A 12,774-nucleotide genomic window follows, 5' to 3' on the forward strand; every position below is an offset into this window, starting at 1 on the left:
ATAAAATTCCAAATTTTAATATTGCTGGCGCCATCTATTCGCTAGATGTTAAACTTCATTCAGTACAGGTAGCGGTTCCTTTCCATAAAACAAATTTCATTCAGTATAGACGATAGAGTTCACTTAATTGCCTTTGGTCATATGACCTGTCAATTGGAAGACTTCCGTTTTGCGAAAAGGAGGAAGGAGGTTTTTTCCGAGAGAAGGAGATCAGAAAAAGACGCGTGGTTCAGCGTCCGACGAATCTCAGAGAAAAAGGGCTTTCTGAAACACTTTTCCTAACAGTAAAGGCACGGGTATCCAAAAGTGGAGATTTGAAATCCGTAGAATATACTGTTCAGAGCCTAGTTCGTGTTTTTTGGCCCTTTTCCTGGAATAAGATCACAGTAAGTGTATCTACCATTTTGTATCGCCATGTCTAACTAAATTTTATTTCAGTTATTCCGTTTTTATTTATTTTGATAATGTTTGATTGTGCATTACTGGTTTGGATCAGCATATAGTTTGGCTATATTTTGGAATGTGTACAGCTGATTTTCAGACCGTAAGTTATTTTTGGTATTCGGTGACTGTTCTGAGAGTTTTTTATATAGAGTAACTGGCGTATAAGAAATTGACGTATAAGTAATTGGCATATGAGTAACCACTTTTGAGACAGTATTTATGACTCTACATTTATTCTACTGATATCGAAGACTCCTGCTACTATCGAAGAGTCTACATCCACTTCCGTTAGTCTGGAGACTGCCTGCCTATCTGTTCACTACGTCATAAATTAAAAAAAAAATACAGATAAGTTCTAAGTTCAACACACAAGGTATTCCCTAAATTTTTTTTACTTTGAGATAATATTTTGAATATCTCTGTGAATTGTTGTCATTTATTCCATATATTATAGTCAAAATTTACCTTTTAGTTAACATTATAAGTCATGCTTTGTCCTTAACGGTACGTTTTACTTCAGTATGATCTTTTATGTGAGAATCGCTAACACGGATTCATTTTTGAAGGGTATTGTACACGACTTGTTTCGAAACATCATCGTATTGGTACTTACATAAATTTCACCTGTTTATATATTACGTAGTATAGTATACTGGAGAGAACTTTAACTAAATTTGAGTTTACTTAAAGTAACTAACGATTTCATTGGGATAATTAAAACTGGGTTTAAACTGATTGATAATTGTGTTCGTCTTTAAATAAATGTTCAACGTAGGATAGTTATATCTGACTTTTATTCTTGATGAACATAATAGACCCTTATTGCTGTTGATTATTTTATTTTAGCTATTTCATGATCAAATTTTCTTACTGGTTTCTTACTTTACCTTTTCATACTCAAAGTAAGTGGCGCCCTTTTTACTGTCTTTGACCATTACTATTTGAATACTTAACATCAATTTTAGAATCTTTGCAGCCTATACATTATTACTTTTATTTTATTATTTAACAACATTATTAAGTCACCACAGGTCACAAGCCTTACCTACGAACCCAGCTCTCCTCTAACCCTGAGCAACGGATACCTTTTTCTTTCTGTTTGAGTGATGACAGAAAAAGTCGTCACAATATTTAAACTCGGGAGATACAACGATCCATTCATAAAACGCTCTAAAGCTTCATCACACATTGGTTTGCGAAAATCAACGAGTGCAAGAGAGAATGGATAGAGAAGGAAATAGGGGTATCTGCTCGATGGCAACAATGTAGTTGTGTACAGATTAGACGTTTGAGGTCAATTTCCAGTGGCGTGCCGATCGACCAACAGTATTTTAAGGAAATTAAAATAATTGTTTAATAAATTAAAATAAAATAATAATAAAACTTACATCTTACATATTTGTCGCATTGTAAAAAAAATAAGTTGAGGGAGGATAGCGAAATAAAATAAAAACCGGCATAATTTTTTATTATAAGATGGCTTTTCACATAAGAATAACAATTAAAAAATTAATAAGCGTTTTTTACTTTATTTTATTAAATAAAATATCAAATTTTAGGTGTATTAGTAAATGCAGTTTCAATATCTTGTTCCAAACCTTGTTCGTCTCCGGCGAATGAGATTCCATAACAAAATAAAATAGTTATTTTAACCTAATAACACAATATTTTATATATAAAATAATACAAACTTTATTATTATATACCTATATGAATTTTACAACTACAATAAAAAACAGTGAATAAAATTTAAAATGTGCTTCATAATTTTTATTAGTTCACAATTGCTCATTAATGAGGGAATAAGAAGTAAGAAAATTCAACATTTATTTACCTTAACTTTCATTTTAGGGATGTTTCAAACACAGTAAACCAGAACTGAAAATATAAGATGTATATTATACCGTATGATCGAATAAAAACGGCGTCAGCGATGGCTATAAAATGAAGATCGCTATCATTTTATATGTAAATTTATATAGGAAATGCCATCGATCGTCATTTCCAAGCCAACTGGACGCCGTTTTTATTTGATCATACGGTATGTGTATATCTAAACAAAATTATTTGATATTATAATATACCAGTCATCAGAAAAGTCTAGCGATAATTTTACAAAATCATAAATAAAATAAAATGGTGATTGTTTAGTAAACGGTTCTTAGTTTAAAAAAATATTTAGTTTTTTTTTCTCTTGTTTGCAAAGGAAAATTCATATTGTTTATAAATAATAAAAAGTGCATGTGCAAAGAATTTCAATATAATAAAATGTAAGAAAGTCATAAAATTCATGTAATAAGAACATTAATTATATGTATGTCAAAAGATGTCCATTTACATTATAGCAACCAAAATTTAAAACAAAAGCCGTATAAAATTGTAACGGCAACAAAAAAAGTAAGGCTGCAAAATTCCATCTTTGGTACACCCCAATAAAATTTTCACAAAAGGGAGGTAATGGTTTGTCAAACCCAAATAGGTACCTGGATTAGATTTATGCTTATAAGAAAGTACGGTTTTTCGAAAATAGATGTTGTTTATAAATTACAGGCGGTTTATAGAACTTAAATTTAATTTTTAACATTCAATACCCTTTCTTAAAAGGGAAACAGAAATTGTTATTAACTTATTGGTAATTAGTATGTACCATGTATCTTTTTCCTACAAATAATTTAATTAATAAATATATAATTTAAAAAACATAATAAATATATGATTTAAAAAACCTAAAAATATAATTTAGAGATTGCTATTATGTCTAGGTACGCCTCTGATCTACAGAGAATAGGATATAGTAATATACCTAACCCTACTTATTTGTATTTACCGGTGAAAAGTTGAATTTGGATTTAAATAACGGTTAAATTTGTATTTAAATGACACTCTCTTGTACACAATACATGAATGCACCATATTTTCAAATTAATGTCCACAGAAGCCCACAAAATAACGCAAAAATACTGTAATACTGCAAATAAAGAATATGGAGCTTGATCGGCGGCATAGCAACATCGCAAAAGGAGAATCTAGGATTTTCCATTCAACCTCGAAATACGTTGTACTACGCCGGCAAATACGTTTAAAATAAAATTTTATTTAAACGTATTTGTACGCCGGCATATTTCTAAAACTGACGTTGCCAAACTGCTTTTTATTATTAAAAGAAACACGATCATGATATTTTTATTCCATTATAAAATTTAAAATAGTAAAGCAGTTAAACATTAAATGAAAAAATTGACGTTAGCAAATTATTGTAGTTGATATATTACAAAAATATAACGAAATTATTTATTACTTAATAATTGGTTGTGGTATTTAATCGAATACTAATACCAATATACAGGTAATTCTCTTCCCCTAGGAGATGCAAGACCTTGTCGTTGGTGGGGAAGCTCCTGGTCAGGTGCTGAGGGGAATCACCTCTAGCACTTTGGCTTGGTCTAAGAAGCATCTCACTCATTGTCTTGTCTCTGGCTGTAGTGTCGTGGCCAGGGAATTGCACCAAGACATTTAACGAGGCACCTTCTACTGTCTGCGGTCAAGTCTCGCGGGTAGAGGGTGTGGGGGGTCTTGGCTTAACCGCCCGGACCAAGAGGAGACAACCTCACCAAAAAACCTAAATCCTACGATGGTGGGACCAGGTCAAAGGGATGCATGGCTAGATAGAGACTAGCCTCTACTGGTCTCAACCTTGGGGCACCAGGGGGCACCCCATTGTATTTACCTCTTACTTCTACATGCGGGGCTCTGTAGAAGTGGACTGACTAACCCTAGCTACTCGTGGGAACACTATGAGATCAAACAATCATAAAAACACCACCGGTGAAGCTGTGGGGAAACCCCCTAGTAACACTGGGAACATTATGAACGAAAGTTCCAAGGGACCAATCCCAAAGGGAACTACAGGAGAGGCGGCTGACACTTGTGCGAGGCCAGCCTCCACAAGTGGTACACAAGCTACCACCTCTTCTAGTAAGGGTCGGGAGTCCAACTCTAGACCTAACAAGCGACACCAGCTACCGTTCCGTCTACCCGGCTTGGGTCAACCAGGCGGGTTAGACGATCCGCTGAGAGTGGGTCTTAGCGGAGCACAAGCACGGAGATACCTCCAACTGCTCCACGAAGGACTTGCTCCAGAGGAAGCAAAGGCCAAAACTCTCCTTGAAAAAGGAACCAAGAAACAACCTGGCGCATCTCCACCAAAGGGCAAGAGAGGGAGCGAAAGCCTCTCCCCTTTGCTCCGACAAGGAGAGAAAAAAGCCAGGATGGAAAGCTGTCCCACATCGAGAGGCAAGCAGGGACGTATCACTAGCTATGCCGCTATTGCTGGACAAGTGAAAATTGCGGTGCTGCCAAAGGAATATCCGGAGGTTATACTGACTACCGACCAGCAAACGGCTCTAGAAGAGGCGATACTGGACGAAGTAGTAGCGAGCGGATTGCGACGCAACGATCCACAAAGTGTGGGTCAGCTGCGCTTTGCGGGGATACACATTAGGGTGGGCATGATCCTAATAGATTGTGCATCTGAAAAATCGGCGGATTGGTTGGTGGAAACGGTACGTAAGCTTAAAAATTGGCAGGGGCCGGGACTGGTTGCAATGAAGGGGAGAAAACATCCCTAAAGGGACAACCATCACGGTCTTTCTGCCAAGAAGCAAGGGGAAAGACACCACCTACCTGCTAGACCTTATTCAAGCTCAGAACGAGAATGTGAGTACATCGAGCTGGCGAGTCCTCAACTCGAAGGAGGAGGGCCATGGTCAGGTCCTCACAATAGGAATTGACCTCAAATCCAAGGAGGCAATAGGGAAAGAGGGATATAACCTCTATTATAGATTCGGGACGGTACCGGTATTAGGTCTAAGAAAAGAACAAGCTAAAGAGGGGGAGAAAATGGAGACAAATACTCCAGCCTCCAACTCACAAGTACCTCAGCCGGAGACAAGCTCCTCGACTGTGAAGGACACGGATGGCGTAACTCTAACCGTGAAAGGGAATATCCTCGGAGGAGGTTGATGACCACTCCTCGGAGGAGGAACATCTGTTGCCAGGGGGGGATGGGAAATACCCTGTCCTCCCTACAACAGGGGGATCCTTACCTACCCCAGAAACCTGATGCATGGGATATCCCAAATAAACCTGCACCATGCAAAAGGGTCTTCCACCACAATCACAAGACTGAGAAAAACCAATATGTAATGGTACTAGCCCAGGAACCAGGGACAAATTAAAGGGTTGTCTGGAAAAAATTCCAGTGTAACATTCCAGTGTATATGATAACAGGCAGGAATTTCCCCGAGCCTGTATTCTTATAAGAAACAACATTAACTACACATGTGTTTCAGAATTTACAACCCGAGATCTTGTTCCAATCATGGTTCAACTTAATATCGAGGATTCTAGCAAAAATATCGTGATTGCCTCTGCATACTTTCCGGGTGATGGGCAGACACCGCCTCCGGAAGTAGAGGAGCTCGTGCGATTCTGCAGCCAACGGCGACTACCTCTGCTATTGGGATGTGACTCCAATACGCACAATGAGGTATGGGGAAGCACTAATACTAACACTAGAGGTGAGTGTTTACTAGAATTCCTCTTAGCATACAATCTTGAAGTTCTCAATATAGGGAACACCCTCACGTTTGTGACAAAAACGCGGGCGGAAGTATTAGATTTAACAATCGGGAGTGCTAGTGTAACTAGTTACGTGAAAGATTGGAGGGTCTCAACGGAACCTTCCCTATCAGATCACAGAATCATCGAGTTCAAATTAGGAGGAATCATACTCCAAACTGAAATTCGAAGGAATCCAAGAAAAGCCGATTGGGAACTATACCACACCAATCTCGTAAACAACCTGGACCAAATAGATGCAGGTAGGGCTAGGAACCATCTGTATCTAGAATGGTACGCAAAGGAAGTCAGTGGTGCAATATTGGATGCATATGAATCTAGTTGCCCCACAAGTAAGGGCATACAAAAAAGTAACAACAAGCCCTGGTGGAACAAAAAGCTGGCCAATCTTAGATCGGAGGTCCGACGACTCTTCAACAGAGCCAAACCCAGCGGCGAATGGCAGCTCTACGCCGAGAAATTAACTGAGTATAATAAGGAGATTAGAAGGGCAAAGCGGTCTGACTTCAGATGCTTTTTCGAAAACATCACTTCAACTACTTATGCAGCTAGGCTACACAAAGCTATGGCCAAGAGTGGGCCCATTCCCAACAAGGCACTTAAGAAACCTGACGGAAGCTACACGAAAGGAGATGAAGAGAGAACTAACCTCCTACTTCATACACACTTTCCAGGTAGCATATCTATTGATACGCAAGTAGCTCCGACCGAACCCCACAATCCTCGCAGGGAAAACTGGGAGACGGCCAAGCTAGTAATAACAGAACAAAAACTGAAATGGGCTATTGACACCTTTCAGCCTTATAAAACAGCAGGAATAGATGGGATTTTTCCTGCCCTTCTAAAGAAGGGTCAAGAAATAGCTAAATACAGGACAAGAAGCAGCTTAGCGATGGGATACATACCAACCATCTGGAGAAGAGCTAAAGTCATCTTCATACCCAAAATAGGCAAAACTGACTGGGCTAACCCCAAATCATTTAGGCCTATTAGTCTCACATCGTTCGTATTAAAAACGATGGAGAAAGTAGTTGACAACCATATTAGAGTAAATCATCTACAGGTTAAACCACTGCACGATAGTCAGCATGCATATAGAACAGGCAGATCCACAGAAACTGCTCTGTACCAGTTAACTGAGCTAATACAGGCAAGCCTGGATAGCAAAGAAAGAGCACTTTGTGCCTTCTTGGACATTGCAGGGGCGTTTGACAATATACCTCACAAGGTGGTCAAGCGATCTCTTGAAACAAGAGGGGTGAACAGTACGATAATTCGCTGGTTTTGGGAAATGCTCTCAACACGAACAGCAGAGGCTGAGATAGGTACCAAAACTGTAGTTGTTAAAACAACGCAAGGAACTCCACAAGGTGGAGTGACCTCCCCCCTACTGTGGAGCTTGGTAGTGGATGAACTACTGGAAGAATTAACTCTAGCGGGAATACACTGCATAGGGTACGCAGATGACATAGTCATCATTGCACAGGGGAAACATGAAGGCACCCTGTGTGATATTATCCAAAGAGGATTCCGCATCGCTGAGAGATGGTGCAGGACTGTCGGGCTGAGTATTAACTCAGATAAAACCGCAGTAGTGCCATTCACCAGAAAGCGAAGTTTGAAAAACTTGAAAAGAATCCATCTAGATGGAAAGGAAATACTGCCATCACAGGAAGTGAAATATCTGGGAATAACCCTGGATAGTAAACTTCTCTGGAACAGGCATATTAAGAACATTACCAGCAAAGCCACAAAGGCTCTCATGATATGCAGAAGACTGGCGGGAAATAGGTGGGGCTGCGCCCCTAACATTTTGCGCTGGATGTATACCATGATAGTAAGACCCATGATTACTTATGGAGCAGTTGCTTGGTATACAAAACTAGAGCAACGTACAGCAAGGCAAACCCTGTGCAAAGTACAGAGACTGGCATGTATCTGCATCACAGGTGCCATGAGAACATGTCCAACAGCAGCAATGGAGGTCATTCTAGACCTAACACCACTGCATATTGTCGTCGGTAGTTATGCCAATGCGACAATGATTAGAATGGTCATTGACGGAAACAGTACTGGGAGAATTTTCAGGTCAGGGGCTTGGAACACCCTCAAAAAGAAAATTCCACTTCTCCAACTCCCAGTGGATGACATACCAAGAATTTACAACTTTGAGAAACACCTCACTGTAGTATTGAGTAATAAAAAGGATTGGAAGAAAGAAACGCTTACTCAGCATATAAAAGACCATACCATCACGTGGTATACTGATGCTTCCAAAACCAAAGCAGGGACAGGGATAGGAGTATTTGGGCCGAAAACTGAATACTCCGAACCAATGGGCACCTACCCCAGTATCCTTCAGGCAGAAATTTGCGCTATCGAAAGATGCGTACAATTTATCTTGGATAGGAACTATCGAAAACAGGAAATTGCCATCCTATCCGATAGTCAAGCAGCACTTAACGCGATCAACTCAGTAACCATCAATTCGAAGTTGGTCAAAGAATGCCTAGAGAAGCTCAACAAATTAGGCAAAGAAAATAAAGTCCTCCTACTCTGGGTGCCTGCTCACCAAGGGATAGAAGGCAATGAAAAGCAAATGATCTAGCTAGAAAAGGAGCGAACACTCCACTAACTGGACCAGAACCGTTCTGTTTTCCAAACGGGAACCAACTGAAAGCGGAACTGAAGAATCTGGAAGACTCCATTCGTAACTTGGAATGGGTGTCCTCCAACGGTCTAAGACACTCGAAAAAGTTCCTTAGAACTTATGACCGAGAAAAATCAAAGGTTTTCCTTGATTTAAGTAAAAACAATCTTCGGATTGTCACGGGGTTTCTAACAGGACACTGTCTCCTCAACGAACACCTCAGTAGGCTGAAACTGAGAAACAACGGCGAATGCAGATTTTGTGGGGAAAATGGGGAAACACCAGAACACCTTATCACTGGGTGCGCCGAGACGACGACCATTCGTGCCATGAACCTTGGTACGTCTGATGTCGAGGATGGAGAGCTGGCCTCTGTGGAGCCGTCTCAGATACTGGCTTTTCTTAAAGCCCTGAGACTGTATGATGAGTTATAACTCGTTATAACTCAAGAAAGGGGAACACACAATAGATCTATAAGGTCGCGGTGATTAACTCCCCTCCTAAACATTCTACATTCTACAGGTAATTCTGGCAAATGTTTTCGGTGTAAGAGAGATGGGAAAATAAGGATAGAATAATAGCTGATGAAGGAGAAAGGTAAACAATTGTATCTCTTGAGTTTAAATATCTTTGGCGATACCCCACTTGTGACACTTCTTTGGAAAGCTAATTGAAATTACTAAACGATGGTCATACAGATTTCAACTTCTGTCTTCTTTCAACAATTACTGGTAAGTAGTGAATGATGAGAAATGTAGATGTGACAATTTGAAAGAAATTTAAAATGATAATTTATTTTAACAATTGCTCAAAATGACAGCCGTTTTGTTCCATACAAAAATACAAACGATTTTCAAATTCTTCTCTCACTTTTTGGAAAGTCTCTCTCGGAATATTTCGACATGCTTCAGTTATCTTCTGCCGCAATTCTGGCAACGAACCTGGTTTTGTCTTGTAGACTATGGATTTAGTGTAACCCCACAAGAAAAAGTATAAAGGAGTGAGATCAGGTAACCTTGGCGGCCACTCGATTGGACCCCTTCTGCCAATCCATTGCCGTGGATAATATCTATCCAACCACCGCCTTGTGACAATAGAATAATGCGGAGGGGCTCCATCTTGCTGAAAGTGTATGAGGTCTTCATTAAGAATTAAATTTCCTTCCAAATCTCTTTGATTTTCAACCTCATTTACAATGTCTGGCCCTATCAAATTGTTCAGCATTTCCACATAGGCATCACTAGTCACATTTCCGTCGATGAAAAATGCACCTATAATTTTATCGCCTAGTATTCCGCACCAAACATTGAGCTTTTGGGGATGTTGGAGTGTGTCCTTCAACAACAATATGCGGATTCTCATCGCTCCAGTATCTGCAGTTCTGCTTATTCACAATTCCGTTTAAGAAAAATGAGCACTCATCACTAAAACAAATATTTTTAGTGAGTGAAGGTTCCCTTCGAATTTCCTCCGTCATTAGTTCACAGAACTGAATCCTTCTATCTGGATCGTCGTCGCCAACTTTTTCAATTTCACCCTAAAAACGTTATGATCATCGTTTAGCATTTTTCATGGGCTTTCCAAAAAGGCGTCACAAGTGGGGTGTTGCCATTTAAGATTTTCGAGTGAGTAGGGGTGCCGCTTAAGGGGTAGGTCGGGGCTGTTCAAAAAATACGTCATATGTATTCCCCTTCGATATCATAGAAACGGTATTATCTGACTTAAGCTTGATTTTGAAGAAAATAAACTATTGATAGACAGGGTCGTATTAAAAAAAATACTGTAATTGACTGAAACTGAATTTTATTTACACAATACTTTTATCTAAACAAATGAATCGTTAACCGCGCATATACTCCTCGAAAAGTAACAATGAAAAAATCAATTAAACATTTAACTGTAGAGAATAGACAATTAAAATTAAAAAACATGCCAGGAGTTACAAACAAGAATTAAAGAAATACCCAATAAAATACCGTATGATCGAGAAAAAACGGCGTCAGCGATGGCTATGGAATGAAGATCACTTCATGCCACGAATGTTTGGGAGTGATTCATCGCTTGATGAAGTTAGAATCGACACGCGCGCTATCATTTTTACATTAAAAATGTAAATTTTTACCGCAGACGTAGGTTTTTAAAGGCCCGGTCTAATCATCTGTCTGCGCTCCTCCTACTTATTCTAAAATGTTAGCGTGATTGACAAAGACGATACTATATCGCGTTTCTTTGATTGGTTCGTTTTTGTGCGTCAATCCATTGGTGTGCTTGCAGTGCGACCAATGGGACATTCCATTTTATATTTATAACCAAATATATGTTTTGACAAGACTTTGACAGTTAAAACAACAAATTACAACAGATTATATATTGATTATTATATGATTTGAAAGACCACGGCACTGGAATTAAGTTTTATGTGACCTTGAACAGATTAATTCACATGGTAGCGACCGATGAATCACTCCCAAACATTCGTGGCGTTTACTTTATGTATGTTTGTTCGGGGCAAATCTTTAGAAGCACTTCCTTTCATTGTAGGAAATTGAAATTTGGCATGTAGGTTCAGTCCCGATGACAATACATTTTCTTGCAAAGCATGACCCAAATTTTTGACAGCTGTCAAAAAAATTTCAAAGTTGTCCGATTTTGATAAAAATCGATATGTAGGATGGCCATGGGCTAAAATGAAAGAAAAAAAATAAGCTGTCAAATTTGACAGCTGTCAAAAAAATTTCAAAATTGTCCGATTTTGATAAAAATCTATATATAGGATGGCCATGGGTTAAAATGAAAAAAAAAATGAGCTGTCAAATTTGACAGCTGTCAAAAAAATCTCAAAGATTTTCATAAAAATCGATATATTGGATGCTCCCTACCCCATAGTCGGTTTTCATTTTATTTGTCTCACATTTGAACTGTCAAATTTGACAGCTGTCGTTTTTTTAAGTTCTCCTTTTTTAATTAAAATCGATTTACATATTATTAGGATGCCCATAGGAAGTTATTTAAGAAAAAGAATTGAGTTTAAGTGTGTGGCACTGAGAAACCAGCATAACTAAAAAGTAAAAAATAAATTTAAGAAAAAAAAAATTTTAAAAACAAGCTTTTATTTAAATACATTAAAAAGAAAAAAATAAACTTTTATTATGGACTTATAGCGTCATTACAGAATTTTATATTATATAATAAGCTTGTCGCGAGATTTGAGTGTACAGTTGCACTAATAAAAATCTGGTCGACAACTTTATCTTGAAATTCCTGTAATTCTTGTAATTCCAATATCTTGTAAACCTATCAATATTCCCATCCAGGATAAATTCATCCAGTTTAGAAGAACATTTAAAAAACTTTGTGTCCGAATATTACACACGGGTACTGAAAATTGCCAAAATGATCTGGCAAACATCTTATTAAAAACGGCAGACTTTATTGTTTACGTCGGAATCCGTAACATTATTATAAAAAACGAGACCTCTGTTCTTTTCTCTCTGAATTGTCATGAGCTATCCATAAAAATTAAAAATAGATACGGATAATCAGAAAAACAGTAATTTAGAAATGAATCTTGTTTGTCATTTTGCAGGATACCTAATAATAAAAATTACTTTGAATGCCGTAGGCAATGATTGAGTATTAAAACTAAAAGAATTTCGGACTTCCATTGTACTACTAAACTACAAAAACCAAGATTGATCATAGTGTTTTCGCGCCACTTTTCATCTGTAAATATTTTACTTCGGCCCGTCAACGGACCCGTTCATACGATAACGGACGTTTTGACACTTTTTGGACAAATTTAATCTAACCTGCATAAAAATATAAGTAAAATAGCAAAATCGTTATGGAAACGAAAATTTAAAATGACACCAACGTATATCCGTTAAACGGAGGCATGTAAATGCAATAAATTTAAAAACTGCGTTATTTTCTAACCAATCAAAGTCTTTAAATTCTACCAATAAAATTAATATCGTATCAACATATCGTCGGACAACGGATGCATGAAAATCAAGCTTTAATCAATAGAAGGTTATTTA

This window comes from Sitophilus oryzae, unplaced genomic scaffold (assembly GCF_002938485.1).
Source record: "Sitophilus oryzae breed Bouriz unplaced genomic scaffold, Soryzae_2.0 scaffold_2014_pilon_pilon, whole genome shotgun sequence".
In the NCBI taxonomy this organism is placed as follows: Eukaryota; Metazoa; Arthropoda; class Insecta; order Coleoptera; family Curculionidae; genus Sitophilus; species Sitophilus oryzae.